This window comes from Petromyzon marinus, chromosome 66 (genome assembly GCF_048934315.1).
Source record: "Petromyzon marinus isolate PM22_M1 ecotype Great Lakes invasive population chromosome 66, UKy_Petmar_22M1.pri1.0, whole genome shotgun sequence".
Taxonomy (NCBI): domain Eukaryota; kingdom Metazoa; phylum Chordata; class Hyperoartia; order Petromyzontiformes; family Petromyzontidae; genus Petromyzon; species Petromyzon marinus.
The window spans coordinates 7,989,289-8,006,659 of record NC_133732.1 but is presented as its reverse complement, the minus strand read 5'-3'; the positions used below and the strand labels follow the sequence as shown (position 1 = coordinate 8,006,659).

The window sequence follows — 17,371 nt, the reverse complement described above, 5'->3', positions numbered from 1 at the left end:
TGGACAACTATTTTCCTCTCATCTCGTACCGCGACAGGCGGCGGATATCCAAAAACCCCGTGGCGTCCGAACAAGAGCGGCGGTGCGCGCAACGGTGGACTTCTCTCGCCGACGCACGGAGCCCTGTTCTAAAAGAGCAGAGTGTTTTTTTTTTCCTGTCAGCATCCAAAATTGCGTAGCTCCAGACGCTTCCTAATATCGGAAGGAAGGGCGTTCCAGACGGCCACGGAAGGGCTTCCCAGAGCGCCGCGCGACGACGCGGGCACCGCCGTCCTCGTCCGATGGCCGAGTCAGAGGCCGCCAAAGCCGCCGCTGCCGCCGCTGCCGCCGCTGCGAGGACGACGACGACCGGAGTTTGCGTGGAAGCGACGCTGGGACGTACCGGAGAGTCGCTCGCATCGGTCGAACCGGCGATGCGGAGGGGGGTGGGGTGGTGGTGGTGGTTGTGGTGGTGGTGGGCGTCCTTGGTGCTTGATGCCGACGTTATTTTATTGCTACGGCTGTTCTCATCGTCGTCGTCGTCGTCGTCCGACAGGCGCCTTTTTTGTTTCTGTTTTCCCAAAAGCAGTCGATTTTCAACGCGACGTATTCCCGAGCGCGAGGGAGGCAGAGTTCTGCAGACGACGTCTCCGGGGGGCAGAGGGTGGCGCAGCCACGGAATGTCTCACCAAGTTTTTCTGTGTTTAAAAAAAAAAAAAAGAGGCACCTTCATTCCCCGCAGCGCGGCCTTGAAATCGACGTCATGACTGGGGCCGACGCACGGCGGTGGTGGCGGGTGGTGGTGCCGGATCCTTTAAAAAATCGTTTGATCGCTGAAACTGTAACTCGAAGGCACGGAAATTTTTTTTTTTTTTTTTTGAAAACTGCAAGGACCCGGAGCGGCGTGCCGGGTCTCTCCGTCCAGCCTGCGCCGAATTCGCCCCCCGCTGTTTTGCGTGCGGCTTTGCGACGGGGGAATGTCAACCCGCTTGCCGTGTCCGGCATCGACGGAACATTTTGCGGCTGAGTAAAAAAAAAAAGGAAAAAAAGATCTCCACGCGTGTTGGGAGAGGAGTTGATGATGCGACTCCCCCCCGCCGCACGCTCAGAACCCTGCGCGAGACAAACAAACAGCAGCAGCCAGCGTCACGAACGCCCGCACAGTTTGAACGCGCGAAACCACGCACACGTGGTGAGAGGGGAGAAGTGTTCACGCTCGTCTGCCGAACCCTACCGGGGAGCCTCGCTCTAGCACTGTGAGCCCTCAGAGTGAACCCTATGGGAGACTCAGCCTGGCTCTGAGAGCCCTCCTAAGTGAACCCTATGGGAGACTCAGCCTGGCTCTGTGAGCCCTCATAGTGAACCCTATGGGAGACTCAGCCTGGCTGTGAGCCCTCATAGTGAACCCTATGGGAGACTCAGCCTGGCTGTGAGAGCCCTCCTAAGTGAACCCTATGGGAGACTCAGCCTGGCTCTGTGAGCCCTCATAGTGAACCCTATGGGAGACTCAGCCTGGCTGTGAGCCCTCAGTGAACCCTATGGGAGACTCAGCCTGGCTGTGAGAGCCCTCCTAAGTGAACCCTATGGGAGACTCAGCCTGGCTCTGAGAGCCCTCAGAGTGAACCCTATGGGAGACTCAGCCCTCATAGTGAACCCTATGGGAGACTCAGCCTGGCTCTGAGAGCCCTCAGAGTGAACCCTATGGGAGACTCAGCCCTCATAGTGAACCCTATGGGAGACTCAGCCTGGCTCTGAGAGCCCTCAGAGTGAACCCTATGGGAGACTCAGCCCTCAGAGTGAACCCTATGGGAGACTCAGCCTGGCTCTGAGAGCCCTCAGAGTGAACCCTATGGGAGACTTAGCCTGGCTCTGAGAGCCCTCACAGTGAACCCTATGGGAGACTCAGCCTGGCTCTGAGAGCCCTCATAGTGAACCCTATGGGAGACTCAGCCTGGCTGTGAGCCCTCATAGTGAACCCTATGGGAGACTCAGCCTGGCTCTGAGAGCCCTCATAGTGAACCCTATGGGAGACTCAGCCTGGCTCTGTGAGCCCTCACAGTGAACCCTATGGGAGACTCAGCCTGGCTCTGAGAGCCCTCATAGTGAACCCTATGGGAGACTCAGCCTGGCTCTGAGAGCCCTCACAGTGAACCCTATGGGAGACTCAGCCTGGCTCTGTAAGCCCTCCTAGTGAACCCTATGGGAGACTCAGCCTGGCTCTGTAAGCCCTCACAGTGAACCCTATGGGAGACTCAGCCTGGCTCTGAGAGCCCTCAAAGTGAACCATACGGGAGACTCAGCCTGGCTCTGTGAGCCCTCATAGTGAACCCTATGGGAGACTCAGCCTGGCTCTGAGAACACTCAGAGTGAACCATACGGGAGACTCAGCCTGGCTCTGTGAGCACTCAGAGTGAACCCTATGGGAGACTCAGCCTGGCTCTGAGCGCCCTCAGAGTGAACCCTATGGGAGACTCAGCCTGGCTCTGTGAGCCCTCACAGTGAACCCTATGGGAGACTCAGCCTGGCTCTGAGAGCCCTCATAGTGAACCCTATGGGAGACTCAGCTCTCAAAGTGAACCCTATGGGAGACTCAGCCTGGCTCTGTGAGCCCTCACAGTGAACCCTATGGGAGACTCAGCCTGGCTCTGAGAGCCCTCATAGTGAACCCTATGGGAGACTCAGCCCTCACAGTGAACCCTATGGGAGACTCAGCCTGGCTCTGAGAGCCCTCCTAGTGAACCCTATGGGAGACTCAGCCTGGCTCTGTAAGCCCTCACAGTGAACCCTATGGGAGACTCAGCCTGGCTCTGAGAGCCCTCAAAGTGAACCATACGGGAGACTCAGCCTGGCTCTGTGAGCCCTCATAGTGAACCCTATGGGAGACTCAGCCTGGCTCTGAGAGCACTCAGAGTGAACCCTATGGGAGACTCAGCCTGGCTCTGAGAGCCCTCATAGTGAACCCTATGGGAGACTCAGCCCTCATAGTGAACCCTATGGGAGACTCAGCCTGGCTCTGAGAGCCCTCCTAGTGAACCCTATGGGAGACTCAGCCCTCACAGTGAACCCTATGGGAGACTCAGCCTGGCTCTGAGAGCCCTCCTAGTGAACCCTATGGGAGACTCAGCCTGGCTCTGTAAGCCCTCACAGTGAACCCTATGGGAGACTCAGCCTGGCTCTGAGAGCCCTCAAAGTGAACCATACGGGAGACTCAGCCTGGCTCTGTGAGCCCTCATAGTGAACCCTATGGGAGACTCAGCCTGGCTCTGAGAGCACTCAGAGTGAACCATACGGGAGACTCAGCCTGGCTCTGTGAGCACTCAGAGTGAACCCTATGGGAGACTCAGCCTGGCTCTGAGAGCCCTCAGAGTGAACCCTATGGGAGACTCAGCCTGGCTCTGTGAGCCCTCACAGTGAACCCTATGGGAGACTCAGCCTGGCTCTGAGAGCCCTCATAGTGAACCCTATGGGAGACTCAGCCCTCATAGTGAACCCTATGGGAGACTCAGCCTGGCTCTGAGAGCCCTCCTAGTGAACCCTATGGGAGACTCAGCCCTCACAGTGAACCCTATGGGAGACTCAGCCTGGCTCTGAGAGCCCTCCTAGTGAACCCTATGGGAGACTCAGCCTGGCTCTGTAAGCCCTCCTAGTGAACCCTATGGGAGACTCAGCCTGGCTCTGTAAGCCCTCACAGTGAACCCTATGGGAGACTCAGCCTGGCTCTGAGAGCCCTCAAAGTGAACCATACGGGAGACTCAGCCTGGCTCTGTGAGCCCTCATAGTGAACCCTATGGGAGACTCAGCCTGGCTCTGAGAGCACTCAGAGTGAACCATACGGGAGACTCAGCCTGGCTCTGTGAGCACTCAGAGTGAACCCTATGGGAGACTCAGCCTGGCTCTGAGAGCCCTCAGAGTGAACCCTATGGGAGACTCAGCCTGGCTCTGAGAGCCCTCATAGTGAACCCTATGGGAGACTCAGCCCTCATAGTGAACCCTATGGGAGACTCAGCCTGGCTCTGAGAGCCCTCCTAGTGAACCCTATGGGAGACTCAGCCCTCACAGTGAACCCTATGGGAGACTCAGCCTGGCTCTGTAAGCCCTCCTAGTGAACCCTATGGGAGACTCAGCCTGGCTCTGTAAGCCCTCACAGTGAACCCTATGGGAGACTCAGCCTGGCTCTGAGAGCCCTCAACGTGAACCATACGGGAGACTCAGCCTGGCTCTGTGAGCCCTCATAGTGAACCCTATGGGAGACTCAGCCTGGCTCTGAGAGCACTCAGAGTGAACCATACGGGAGACTCAGCCTGGCTCTGTGAGCACTCAGAGTGAACCCTATGGGAGACTCAGCCTGGCTCTGAGAGCCCTCAGAGTGAACCCTATGGGAGACTCAGCCTGGCTCTGTGAGCCCTCACAGTGAACCCTATGGGAGACTCAGCCTGGCTCTGAGAGCCCTCATAGTGAACCCTATGGGAGACTCAGCCCTCATAGTGAACCCTATGGGAGACTCAGCCTGGCTCTGAGAGCCCTCCTAGTGAACCCTATGGGAGACTCAGCCTGGCTCTGTAAGCCCTCACAGTGAACCCTATGGGAGACTCAGCCTGGCTCTGAGAGCCCTCAAAGTGAACCATACGGGAGACTCAGCCTGGCTCTGTGAGCCCTCATAGTGAACCCTATGGGAGACTCAGCCTGGCTCTGAGAGCACTCAGAGTGAACCCTATGGGAGACTCAGCCTGGCTCTGTGAGCACTCAGAGTGAACCCTATGGGAGACTCAGCCTGGCTCTGAGAGCCCTCAGAGTGAACCCTATGGGAGACTCAGCCTGGCTCTGTGAGCCCTCACAGTGAACCCTATGGGAGACTCAACCTGGCTCTGTGAGCCACCCTAGTCAGAGTGAACCCTATGGGGAGGGGGGTCACGGTAAACAGGCAACCCCATACTCTCTGGTTCTTTCGGTCACGTAGGTATAAAACAAAATAAATCACGACGTGTTGGGGGCAACACAAGTGTCCGTGGGGCTGCCTCAGCAGCATGGTCTGCTGCTGAGGCAGCCCCACGTGAGGAATGCGGCGGTGCTGCACGTGGCTCCCGCAAAGGCTGCGGATGGCACGCACAGTGACACGCGCGGTGACACGCGCGGTGACACGCACGGTGACACCCGTGTGACACGCGTGGTGACACGCACAGTGACACCCGTGTGACACGCACGGTGACACGTGTGGCGACAAGCACGGTGACACGCAAGGCGACACGTGTGGCGACACGCGTGGCGACACGCACGGTGACACGCGTGGTGACACGCACGGTGACACGCGTGGCGACACGCGTGGCGACACGCGTGGCGCCACGCACGGTGACACGCGTGGTGAGACGCACGGTGACACTCGTGTGACACGCGTGGTGATACGTGTGGTGACACGTGTGGTGACACGCGTGGCGACAAGCACGGTGACACGCACAATGACACGCACGGTGACACGCACAGTGACACGCGCGGCCGGGCCCCGACACAACAGCTACAGCCGCCGCCATTCGCCAAACAAAGTGGCCGCACAAAGTGTCGAATGGCGACGTCTTCCACGACGTCGCCCGTGCCAGGCCGGGTGCGCCCCGGGGCTCGTCACGTGACGCGTCGAAGGCTCGCTGGGGGCAGGAGGAGGAGGGAGGAGGGAGGAGGGAGGAGGAGGTCACGGGGACAAGACCCAGGCGGTGCCGTTGGCCGACCTGACTGCGATGACCGGCGGTTGCACCGGCTGCTCTCACCCTGACCTGTGCCAACGGGAGCCCCAACACAAAGACAAAGATCCCCGCCACCCGCGTAGCCCGCAACAGACTGACGGGGCAAGTGCCGCTCAGCGAGCGGCGTCGGCGCCTACGAAGGCTGCCGGCACGGCACACGAGGGCGGCGAGTGGCCAGCACCAGCGGCGACGTTTAACTACAACGCCGGAAACCAGGTAGCCACTTTGTATTTTTTATTTTTAAATTATATCTTAAAGCTATTTTATATTCGATATTTATTTAATTTTACATACTTCAGCCCCTGCGTGTTAGACTTTTAACCCTTATTATAGTAAGACTTGTTTAAAACTTATTTAAGATTTTAGATTCCTATATGTTGAATGTATGCACCATCCTGCCAAAGTAAATTCCGTGTCGGTGTGAACTTACATGGCGAATAAAACCCTTTCTGATTCTGATTCTGACTTGAGGCCGAGTCGACCTAGGGGGGGCCCAGGACCGGTTTGGACAATCGTCAAGCCCGGGGTCGCCGGGGTCGTAGCGCCGCGGCGGTGGCGCTGACCGCCGCCACGCTACCGGTTCTTCCACGCGTGCGTGCGTGCGTGCGCTCACACGCACAACGTAAATAATATATTCCGTACACACCCTCGCATACCGCAGGTAAACAACTGCCCCGCCACCAAGCGTGAAAGGTGGAGCGCATGCTCGCGGACGAGGCCGCGGGTGACTCAACGACAGCGAAGGGATTGGTGAGGGGACGGGGGGTGGACGGGGGGGACGGGAGGACACCGCCCCCGAGCGGAGACGGAGTGATGAAATCGGCAGCCAAGCCCGCTCGTTCGCGTGCGAGGGGCGGAGGCGATGGATCGTGGCGATGGCGCGGGGAGGAGGCCTTCGTCGAGCAGTAGATAGAACGCGGCCGGTGAGGACGACACACGGCCGGTGAGGACGACACACGGCCGGTGAGGACGACAAGCGGCTGATGAGGACGACACACGGATCGTGAGGACGACAAGGGGCTCGTGAGGACGACACACGGATCGTGAGGACGACACACGGATCGTGAGGATGACACACGGATCGTGAGGATGACACACGGATCTTGAGGACAAGCGGCTCGTGAGGACGACACGCGGATCGTGAGGACGACACACGGCTCGTGAGGACGACAAGCGGCTCGTGAGGACGACACATGGCTCGTGAGGACGACAAGCGGCTCGTGAGGACGACAAGCGGCTCGTGAGGATGACACACGGATCGTGAGGATGACAAGCGGCTCGTGAGGACGACACGTGGCTCGTGAGGATGACACACGGATCGTGAGGATGACAAGCGGCTCGTGAGGACGACACGTGGCTCGTGAGGACGACACGTGGCTCGTGAGGACGACACGTGGCTCGTGAGGATGACAAGCGGCTCATGAGGATGACACACGGCCGGTGAGGACGACACACGGATCGTGAGGACGACACACGGATTGTGAGGACGACAAGCGGCTCGTGAGGACGACAAGCGGCTCGTGAGGACGACAAGCGGCTCGTGAGGACGACACGTGGCTCGTGAGGACGACACACGGATTGTGAGGACGACAAGCGGCTCGTGAGGACGACAAGCGGCTCGTGAGGATGACACACGGATCGTGAGGATGACACACAGCTCGTGAGGACGACAAGCGGCTCGTGAGGACAAGCGGCTCGTGAGGACGACACACGGATTGTGAGGACGACAAGCGGCTCGTGAGGACGACAAGCGGCTCGTGAGGACGACAAGTGGCTCGTGAGGATGACACGCGGCTCGTGAGGACGACAAGCGGCTCGTGAGGACGACAAGCGGATCGTGAGGACGACACACGGATCGTGAGGACGACAAGCGGCTCGTGAGGATGACACACGGATCGTGAGGATGACACACGGATCGTGAGGACGACAAGCGGATCATGAGGACGACACACGGATTGTGAGGATGACAAGCGGCTCGTGAGGATGACAAGCGGCTCGTGAGGACGACAAGCGGATCGTGAGGACGACAAGCGGATCGTGAGGATGACACACGGATCGTGAGGATGACACACGGATCGTGAGGATGACACACGGATCGTGAGGACGACAAGCGGATCGTGAGGACGACACACGGATCGTGAGGATGACACACGGATCGTGAGGATGACAAGCGGCTCGTGAGGATGACACACGCTACATGCCTGTCAACCCCTTATCAGCGTCCTAGCTTATTACAGACCAATTCAGACATTATTGATCACCCCGTGCCCCTTATAAATCTCAAGGTTCATCCTACAAAGTTCCATCGCAAGGAGATAAACACAAACAAATGGACAACATTATTATTAGTACTACTACATACTCCGTGGTTCTGTCGGTAGTGTCACGTGGGTATAAAATAAAATAAATCACTAAATTTCGATTTAAAGCTTTCGTGACTGCAAGGATTCATCTTCTTTGGTTCTTTCGGTAAAGTCACGTAGAATGAGAATATTATTGTGTTATTTTATTTTATCAATTTATTATTTTATTCTCATTCTACGTGACTTTACCGAAAGAACCAAAGAAGAAGAAAATAAATCACGTTTCAGTCCAGCAGTTACACTGCTGAACTATATGAACTATATATTTTTTTTCCACCCCGATGACGGTCGCTTGCGTTGCGATCGAAACGTCGTTGATTTTTATTTTATTTTCTCTACCTACGCGGACTTCACCGAAAGAACCACAGAGTAGGGATTCCTGCAAGTCACAAAAAGCTTCAAATCAAGATTAGTATTCTTATTGTGCCCCTTATTGAAACGGCTGTACTCCGCGTGGATCTGCAAACTCAATTTCCCTGTGCAAAGAATGTGGGGTGAACCGTGCGGGTTATTAACACGGTATGCACCCACGGTACACCATCACAGCCTGTACTTGTTAATGCTCAAACCACAATAAAATAACAAAGATCCCCCCGTGTAGCCTAGACGGACTGTTGGGGACAAGAGCTGCGTGTCTCGGCATCTCGCGCCAGGAAGCACGCCCCCCGACCGCCCTTTGTATCCCCAAACTACCTTTGAGGCCGAGCCTACCTAGAGGTGGCGGATAACTCATCACCAACGTTACCCACGGCCTGGAATCGAACTCGGGAAAAAAAAGGCCGGGTTAGCAGCGTCAAGTGCGCTCACCACTGCGCCACCGCTCACCCGTGCGTGCGCAGTACAAGGTACAATAACAATCACGCAAATATGCGAACACACAAAGACGCAAAAATCCCTCCCCTACCCCCCCGTTATAGCTTGAAACAGACTGGTGCCGTTAGCCAGGAGCACACGGGGAAGTGGGTGGCCAGCACCACGCCGGACCGTCTTTGTATTCCCCAGTGGCGATGTTTACGCATCGCAAATCGGTTACTCATTTGAGGCCGAGTCGACCTAGGGGAGGGCCCCGGTTCTGGTAATCGCCACCGCTGTCGCGTGGACGAGAGCGGGAACTGATCTCGGGCAGCCGGGTTCCCACTAACACACAAAGGCAAAGGTCCCCCGTGTAGCCCGTAACAGACTGTTGGGGCAAGTGCTGTTAGTGGCGAGTAGCGAGTGTGCGTGAGTGTGTGTGAGTGTGTGTGTGAGTGTGTGTGTGAGTATGTGCGAGTGTGTGAGTGTGTGTGTGAGTGTGTGCGAGTGTCTGAGTGTGTGCGAGTGAGTGTGCGTGAGTGTGTGAGCGAGTGAGTGTGTGCGAGTGAGTGTGAGTGATTGAGTGTGTGCGAGTGTTTGTGTTAGTGCGTGTGTGAGTGCGTGTGTGTGTGTGCGTGTGTGTGTGCGAGTGTGTGAGTGTGTGAATTAGTATGTGAGTGCGAGTGAGTGTGCGAGTGTGTGTGTGGAGTGTGTGTGTGAGTGCGAGTGAGTGTGTGAATGAGTATGTGAGTGCGAGTGAGTGTGTGAGTGTGTGTGTGGAGTGTGTGTGTGAGTGCGAGTGAGTGTGTGAATGAGTATGTGAGTGCGAGTGAGTGTGTGAGTGTGTGAGTGCGAATGAGTATGTGTGAGTGCGAGTGAGTGTGTGAATGAGTATGTGTGTGAATGAGTATGTGAGTGTGTGAATGAGTATGTGAGTGTGTGCGAGTGAGTATGTGAGTGTGTGCGAGTGAGTGTGTGCGAGTGAGTGTGAGTGCGAGTGTGTGTGTGCGAGTGAGTGTGAGTGTGTGAGTGCGTGTGAGTGTGTGTGAGTGCGTGTGTGAGTGTACGAGTGAGTGTGTGAGTGAGTATACGAGTGAGTGGCGTAGCCGGTTACGGCATCGAACCCGACCGTACCCAGCGAGTTCGTCTCCCGATGAGGTCGGCCCTTCTCGTGCCACCAAAACCGCAGCTTCGCATTGACCAGGGTGGTGAAGTATGCTCGCATTGACCGGCGTGGTGAAGTATGCTCGCAATGACCGGCGTGGTGAAGTATGCTCGCAATGACCAGGGTGGTGAAGTATGCTCGCATTGAACCAGCGTGGTGAAGTATGCTCGCATTGAACCAGCGTGGTGAAGTATGCTCGCAATGACCGGCGTGGTGAAGTATGCTCGCATTGAACCAGGGTGGTGAAGTATGCTCGCATTGACCAGGGTGGTGAAGTATGCTCGCAATGACCAGGGTGGTGAAGTATGCTCGCATTGACCAGGGTGGTGAAGTATGCTCGCATTGACCAGGGTGGTGAAGTATGCTCGCATTGACCAGGGTGGTGAAGTATGCTCGCATTGACCAGGGTGGTGAAGTATGCTCGCATTGACCAGGGTGGTGAAGTATGCTCGCAATGACCAGGGTGGTGAAGTATGCTCGCAATGACCAGGGTGGTGAAGTATGCTCGCATTGAACCGGCGTGGTGAAGTATGCTCGCATTGACCAGCGTGGTGAAGTATGCTCGCAATGACCAGCGTGGTGAAGTATGCTCGCATTGACCAGGGTGGTGAAGTATGCTCGCATTGACCAGGGTGGTGAAGTATGCTCGCAATGACCGGCGTGGTGAAGTATGCTCGCAATGACCAGGGTGGTGAAGTATGCTCGCATTGAACCGGCGTGGTGAAGTATGCTCGCATTGACCAGGGTGGTGAAGTATGCTCGCAATGACCAGCGTGGTGAAGTATGCTCGCATTGAACCGGCGTGGTGAAGTATGTTCGCAATGACCAGGGTGGTGAAGTATGCTCGCAATGACCAGGGTGGTGAAGTATGCTCGCAATGACCGGCGTGGTGTGAAGTATGCTCGCAATGACCAGCGTGGTGAAGTATGCTCGCATTGAACCGGCGTGGTGAAGTATGTTCGCAATGACCAGGGTGGTGAAGTATGCTCGCAATGACCAGCGTGGTGAAGTATGCTCGCATTGACCAGCGTGGTGAAGTATGCTCGCAATGACCAGCGTGGTGAAGTATGCTCGCAATGACCAGGGTGGTGAAGTATGCTCGCAATGACCGGCGTGGTGAAGTATGCTCGCAATGACCGGCGTGGTGAAGTATGCTCGCATTGACCGGCGTGGTGAAGTATGCTCGCAATGACCAGGGTGGTGAAGTATGCTCGCAATGACCAGGGTGGTGAAGTATGTTCGCAATGACCGGCGTGGTGAAGTATGCTCGCAATGACCAGGGTGGTGAAGTATGCTCGCAATGACCGGCGTGGTGAAGTATGCTCGCATTGACCAGGGTGGTGAAGTATGCTCGCAATGACCAGCGTGGTGAAGTATGCTCGCAATGACCGGCGTGGTGAAGTATGCTCGCAATGACCAGGGTGGTGAAGTATGCTCGCATTGAACCGGCGTGGTGAAGTATGCTCGCATTGACCAGGGTGGTGAAGTATGCTCGCAATGACCAGGGTGGTGAAGTATGCTCGCATTGACCAGGGTGGTGAAGTATGCTCGCATTGAACCAGGGTGGTGAAGTATGCTCGCATTGACCAGGGTGGTGAAGTATGCTCGAAGCTCGCGTTACCGACCGACACGGCCTTCATGTAGCGGGCGACTGATCTAACGGGGGGAGGCGGGGAGGGAGGTCTCAACGTTACAACTTCATCGCTTCAATCGCAGTTCGCGAAACTTTTAAACGGCGGCAATCCCCTCAGAGGGAATCTCCGTTAAAGAGGGGGAAAAAAAAGCGGCGGGGCCTAGCAAACACGGAGGCCTCGGCCTCGCCTGGATCACACGCGGGGCAATCGCGGCCACCCCGACCCCGGGCAGTCCGCCGAGGAAAAGCGGCGAAAGCCTGAAGGGACTAGGCCTCGCTGCTCACACCACCACCACCACCACTCACCCACCACCACTCACCCCGTGAGGTAAAAAAGTTGACGAAAGTCCTCCCGACGACCGCGCCGAGCGAGGCGTGTGGCGGCGGCGGCGGCGGCGAGGGCCCCGCGGTGGAAGTTGTCCGCGTCAGTTCCGTCGGAGGGGACCTAAACGCGGCTTAGCGGGACCACGGCCCGCGTGGGAATGCGCATGCGCAGTAGCGTCAGGAATGAGAGGGGAGGGGTGGAGGGGGAAAGGGAGGGGGAGGGGTGGGGGAAGGGGTGGAGGGGAGTGTGGAGGGGAGGGTGGGGGGAAGGGTGGGGGGAAGGGAGGGAGGGGAGGGTGGGGGGAAGGGCGGGGAGGAGGAGGGTGGGGGGAGGGGTGGAGGGGAGGGTGGGGGGCAGGGAGGGGAGGGATGGGGTGGGGGGAGGGGTGGAGGGGAGGGTGGGGGGAAGGGAGGGGTGGGGGAGGGTGGGGGGGAGGGTGGAGGGGAGGGTGGGGGGAAGGGAGGGAGGGGAGGGTGGGGGGAAGGGGTGGAGGGGAGGGTGGGGGGGAGGGTTGAGGGGAGGGTGGGGGGAAGGGAGGGGAGGGTGGGGGGAAGGGAGGGGAGGGTGGGGGGCAGGGTGGGGTGGGGGGCTAAATGTGCACTGCTGCAGGGTCTCGAGTTTTTTCACTTTATTTATTTTGGTATAGCCCTGTGAGCCATTCGGCTCTTGAATCGGGTGCAACCACAACAAACAAAAAAACAAAAACACGAACAAGAAAAACGTCTTAAAGTGACTACTCTGTATTGTTGACTGTGCAAACAGAAAATCCATGGAAAAAAAGAACCAGCAAAAATATTCCTGAAAAAAGCACCGTACACCAACGCTGCGTGCAAAAAACTCCCAGTGGGATGCAAGTCAAACAACCACAACAACAAAAACCACAACTTAGATTAAGGCCGTCAGTCTAACTCCGTACTACAACAAAACAAACATGTCCAAACAAAAAAAACGTTTTCGAAATCACCAAAAAATAAAGCCATAATTGCAACGTAACAGTGATCACAGGGACTGTGACCGAATTTTTTTACAATAAACTACGTAAATAATAACATGTAACACCAAATCCTAGAGCCGTAGCTGGCTGCATGAGTTACTCCACAACAACAGAGGCATCAGTCGGAGTATCACATTTTTCAATGCACCTTTAAGAGACGAGGCGGAGTGATGTGGTGCAGGAGGATGTGGAGCTGAGTGGACTTATGAGATGTCGGTCTGTGACTTCATCGAAAGACCCAGAGAATATGAATTCCTGCAGTCACGAAAGCTTTAAGTCTTCGTGGACTTGCCAATTACCGGTACCAGCGGTGCCAAGATCGGCCTCAGTGGAGGAGGAGGCTTGTGAAGGATGCTCCTGGGCAGTGCCAGGCTACGTGCACCTTGAGGCTAGTGGGCAGTGGCAGGGTACGTGCACCTTGAGGCTACTGGGCAGTACCAGGCTAGGTGCACCTTGAGGCTACTGGGCAGTACCAGGCTACGTGCACCTTGAGGCTACTGGGGCCAGTGCCAGGCTAGGTGCACCTTGAGGCTACTGGGCAGTTGGAGGCAGTCGCCCTCCAGAAACAGCGTAGGGCAGAGGAGCGACGCTCACAACAACGAGCGGAGCGCCGGGCGGCTAAAACGCAGCGAGTTGGCACGGGGGGGGGGGTACAGCTGGTGGTGGTGGTGGTGCATCTAGCGGTCATCTCAGTCAGACGACCCATGGCACCTGCCGGGTCTGTCCTGTGACCTCCTGCACCTAGCCTGGCACAGCAGGGGGTACAGCTGGTGGTGGTGCATCTGACGGTCATCTCAGTCAGCCAACCCACGGCACCTGCTGGGTCTGTCCCGTGACCTCCTGCACCTAGCCTGGCACAGCAGGTGGGTACAGCTGGTGGTGGTGCATCTGACGATCATCTCAGTCAGACGACCCACGGCACCTGCCGGGTCTGTCCCGTGACCTCCTGCACCTAGCCTGGCACAGCAGGTGGGTACAGCTGGTGGTGGTGCATCTGACGGCCATCTCAGTCAGACGACCCATGGCACCTACTGGGTCTGTCCCGTGACCTCGTGCACCTAGCCTGGCACAGCAGGGGGGTACAGCTGGTGGTGGTGGTGCATCTGACGGTCATCTCAGTCAGACGACCCACGGCACCTGCCGGGTCTGTCCCGTGACCTCCTGTCAGCCAGAGAGCCTTCGACACTTCACGTGGCAGCCTCAAAGTGCACCTAGCCTGGCACAGGCGACGCGGTGACGTCACCGTCACTTTGTGGCGAATGGTATTGGAGGGGAGGGGTGGAGGGGTGTGACGGTGGAGGGGAGGGGTGGAGGGGAGGGGTGGAGGGGAGGGGTGTGCTGGTGGAGGGGAGGGGTGGAGGGGAGGGGTGTGATGGTGGAGGGGAGGGGCTAACTAAGGGGCGGGGTTTACGAGGAATGGGGGCGGAGCTGGCAGCAGCGTGAATGGGAATCTTCCGAGTGTGGCATTAAATGGGAAAATATATAAATAATGTGCGACGTTTCGGGCACTGCCCCTTCTTCAGATCCACATATTATAGAGTGCACTCGTTTACACCATTTGGGGGCCTCGTGGGGGGGGGGGGGTTGAAATAGAACAACATTTTAAAATGTAGAATTTTTTTTAAGGACACCAGTTTTCATTGCTATTCCCACACACTGTTATTGAACTCGCCGTGTCGAATGTTTATAGCCTTAGAATCTTTGACCCTTGACATCTTCGGATCTACGAAGCCTCACGAGCTGAGGATTGTCCCGCACGGACTACGCCGTGACAATTCGAATATTTAATTAACACAAAAAAAAGCGGGTCCAGGTATCTTCCCACCGTGGTACCATTCGTGTTTTTTAAAAATATTTTTTTGTTATTAATTAACAATCGAACATTAATCCATCCCCCCCCCTACCCCCCCCCCTTTTTTTGTTAAATCACGAATGGCCGCGCCCAACCACAAGGGCAAAGATCCGGGTCCAATCACAGCGGCTGTTACTGGGCTGCCTCTGACCAACCAGAGGCGCGCTTCTATCGCCGCGCGTCATGGCGCCGGAGCGGCCGCTGTGCTGTCCCTTAGGGGCTGTCCATAAATGACGTCACGCACCTGGGAGGGGTGCGTGACGTCAGACATTTGTGACGATGTGTGACGATGTGTGACGAGGGGGTTTGAGAAATGTGACGTCACATCAAAATGCGCAACTTTAAATAAATATAGCATTAAATTTTGATTTAAAGCATTTCGTGACTGCAGGGATTCATATTCTTGGTTCTTTCTTGCTGTGGTTTTCACACCCTGATGATGATTACTTGTGTTGCAGTCGAAACGTCGTGAGAATTTTATTGTTTTATATTTTTATTCTATTGTTGTTTCCCTTCTACGTGGTGACTTTACCGAAAGAACCAAGAATATTAAATATATAATTCTTCTTTGGTTCGTTCGGTAAAGTCACGTAGAATGAGAATAAAATAATAAAATAAAATAATAAAATTCTCACGACGTTTCGGCCACAACACAAGTGGCCTTCTTCAGGTGAAAGGAACAAACCTGTCGGGACGACAGAGCTTCAATGAACGCTGCTAAGATTCGCAGCGTCTTTTAAGCTGGTTTAGAGAAAGTGAGGCACCTTGACAAAGGGGTTTACATATCAAACAGGAGAATTTAGCATTGAAACAGTTGAGAGATTAGCTTGTGACTGGTCACAGAAATAGCTATCTAAAAGTCAAAGCCTACACATCCACAGAGGCACCTAGTATAAATCAAACAGGAGAATTTAGCATTGAAATAGCTGAATGATTAGCTTGTGACTGGTCACAGAAATAGCTCTGTTAAAGTCGAAGCCTACACATCCACAGAGGCATCTAGTATAAATCAAACAGGAGAATTTAGCATTCAAACAGTTGAGAGATTAGCTTGTGACTGGTCACAGAAATGGCTATGTTAAAGTCAATGCCTACACATCCACAGAGGCATCTAGTATAAATCAAACAGGATAATTTAGCATTGAAATAACTGAGGGATTAGCTTGTGACTGGTCACAGAAATAGCTGTGTTAAAGTCAAAGCCTACACATCCACAGAGGCACCTAGTACATGGACGCCAAAGGGGCTGCAACAACTCAACTATCATACAGTAAACCGATGTGGAAAAAAAAACCTAAGTCTAAATTACATCAATATAATAAATGTACTCAATATATTCTTCAATAAGCAGAGCTATTAACAGCAACTGGGTATACACTACACTATATAATGAATACCATATAGTAAACAGATAAAAAACTAAAATATAAACTACCTCAATGTTAAATTTCGATTTAAAGCTTTCGTGACTGCAATGATTCATCTTCTCCAGCGCTGTCCTACCAGACAGTCTCGCCCCCTTCACCTGATGAAGGCCGCTTGTGTTGTGGCCGAAACGTCGTGAGAATATTATTGTGTTATTTTATTTTATCAATTTATTATTTTATTCTCATTCTACGTGACTTTACCGAAAGAACCAAAGAAGATACCTCAATGTTATCAATAAACTCTATATATTCTCCAATCAGCTGAGCTACCAACAATAAGTCGTTATATATCACGATGACATATATGGCAAAAAAATGGGTGGATTCTTACCCTCCACATCAGCACCACGGACCGCTACGAGCCCCGTTCAGACGGACGAGTCCATCATGGTCGGAACAGAGGAGAGAGACAGCTGCGAGGCGCTGTTATAATCATGTTATAAACCATACCATTAACCGTGGTGTGAGAAGTATTAAGAGTCAATGCCAGCGAAAGAGCTGCAGTCTGAAGAACCGAAATGGTTTAAAACATCTTTCCAATGGTTACTAAGCCAGAATCCATCTTCTCGGTTGAAATTGTCGCTGTGCTTGTACATGTGGATAGCCTCATGTTTCTCTCCTCTGTTCCGACCATGATGGACTCGTCCGTCTGAACGGGGCTCATAGCGGTCCGTGGTGCTGATGTGGAGGGTAAGAATCCACCCATTTTTTCGCCATATAGCATCGTGATATAATGACATTGTTGGTAGCTCAACTGATTGGAGAATATATAGAGTTTATTGATAACATTGAGGTAGTTTATATTTTAGTTTTTTTTTATCTGTTTACTATATGGTATTCATTATGTAGTGTAGTGTATACCCAGTTGCTGTTAATAGCTCTGCTTATTGAAGAATATATTGAGTACATTTATTATATTGATGTAATTTAGACTTAGGTTTTTTCACATCGGTTTACTGTATGATAGTTGAGTTGTTGCAGCCCCTTTGGCGTCCATGTACTAGGTGCCTCTGTGGATGTGTAAGCTTTGACTTTAACAAAGCTATTTCTGTGACCAGTCACAAGCTAATCTCTCAACTGTTTGAATGCGTCCATGTACTAGGTGCCTC

The 17,371-nt window shown here is 54.4% G+C and overlaps 1 protein-coding gene across 1 annotated transcript in view; it reads right to left on the bottom strand.

Moving 5' to 3' along the window:
- The window catches only part of LOC116937878 (uncharacterized), a 36,697-nt gene extending 24,517 nt beyond the window's left edge, over window positions 1–12,180 (bottom strand). Inside the window, exons 1-2 of the mRNA XM_076054549.1 lie at window positions 11,985–12,180; window positions 1–1,092 (exon numbers count right to left, since the gene is read on the bottom strand). The exon at window positions 1–1,092 is cut by the window's left edge and continues 515 nt beyond it. The gene's annotated coding sequence lies outside the window, so the exon portion shown is untranslated. The remainder of the gene's footprint in view (window positions 1,093–11,984) is intronic.
- Between the last annotated feature and the right edge of the window lie 5,191 nt (window positions 12,181–17,371).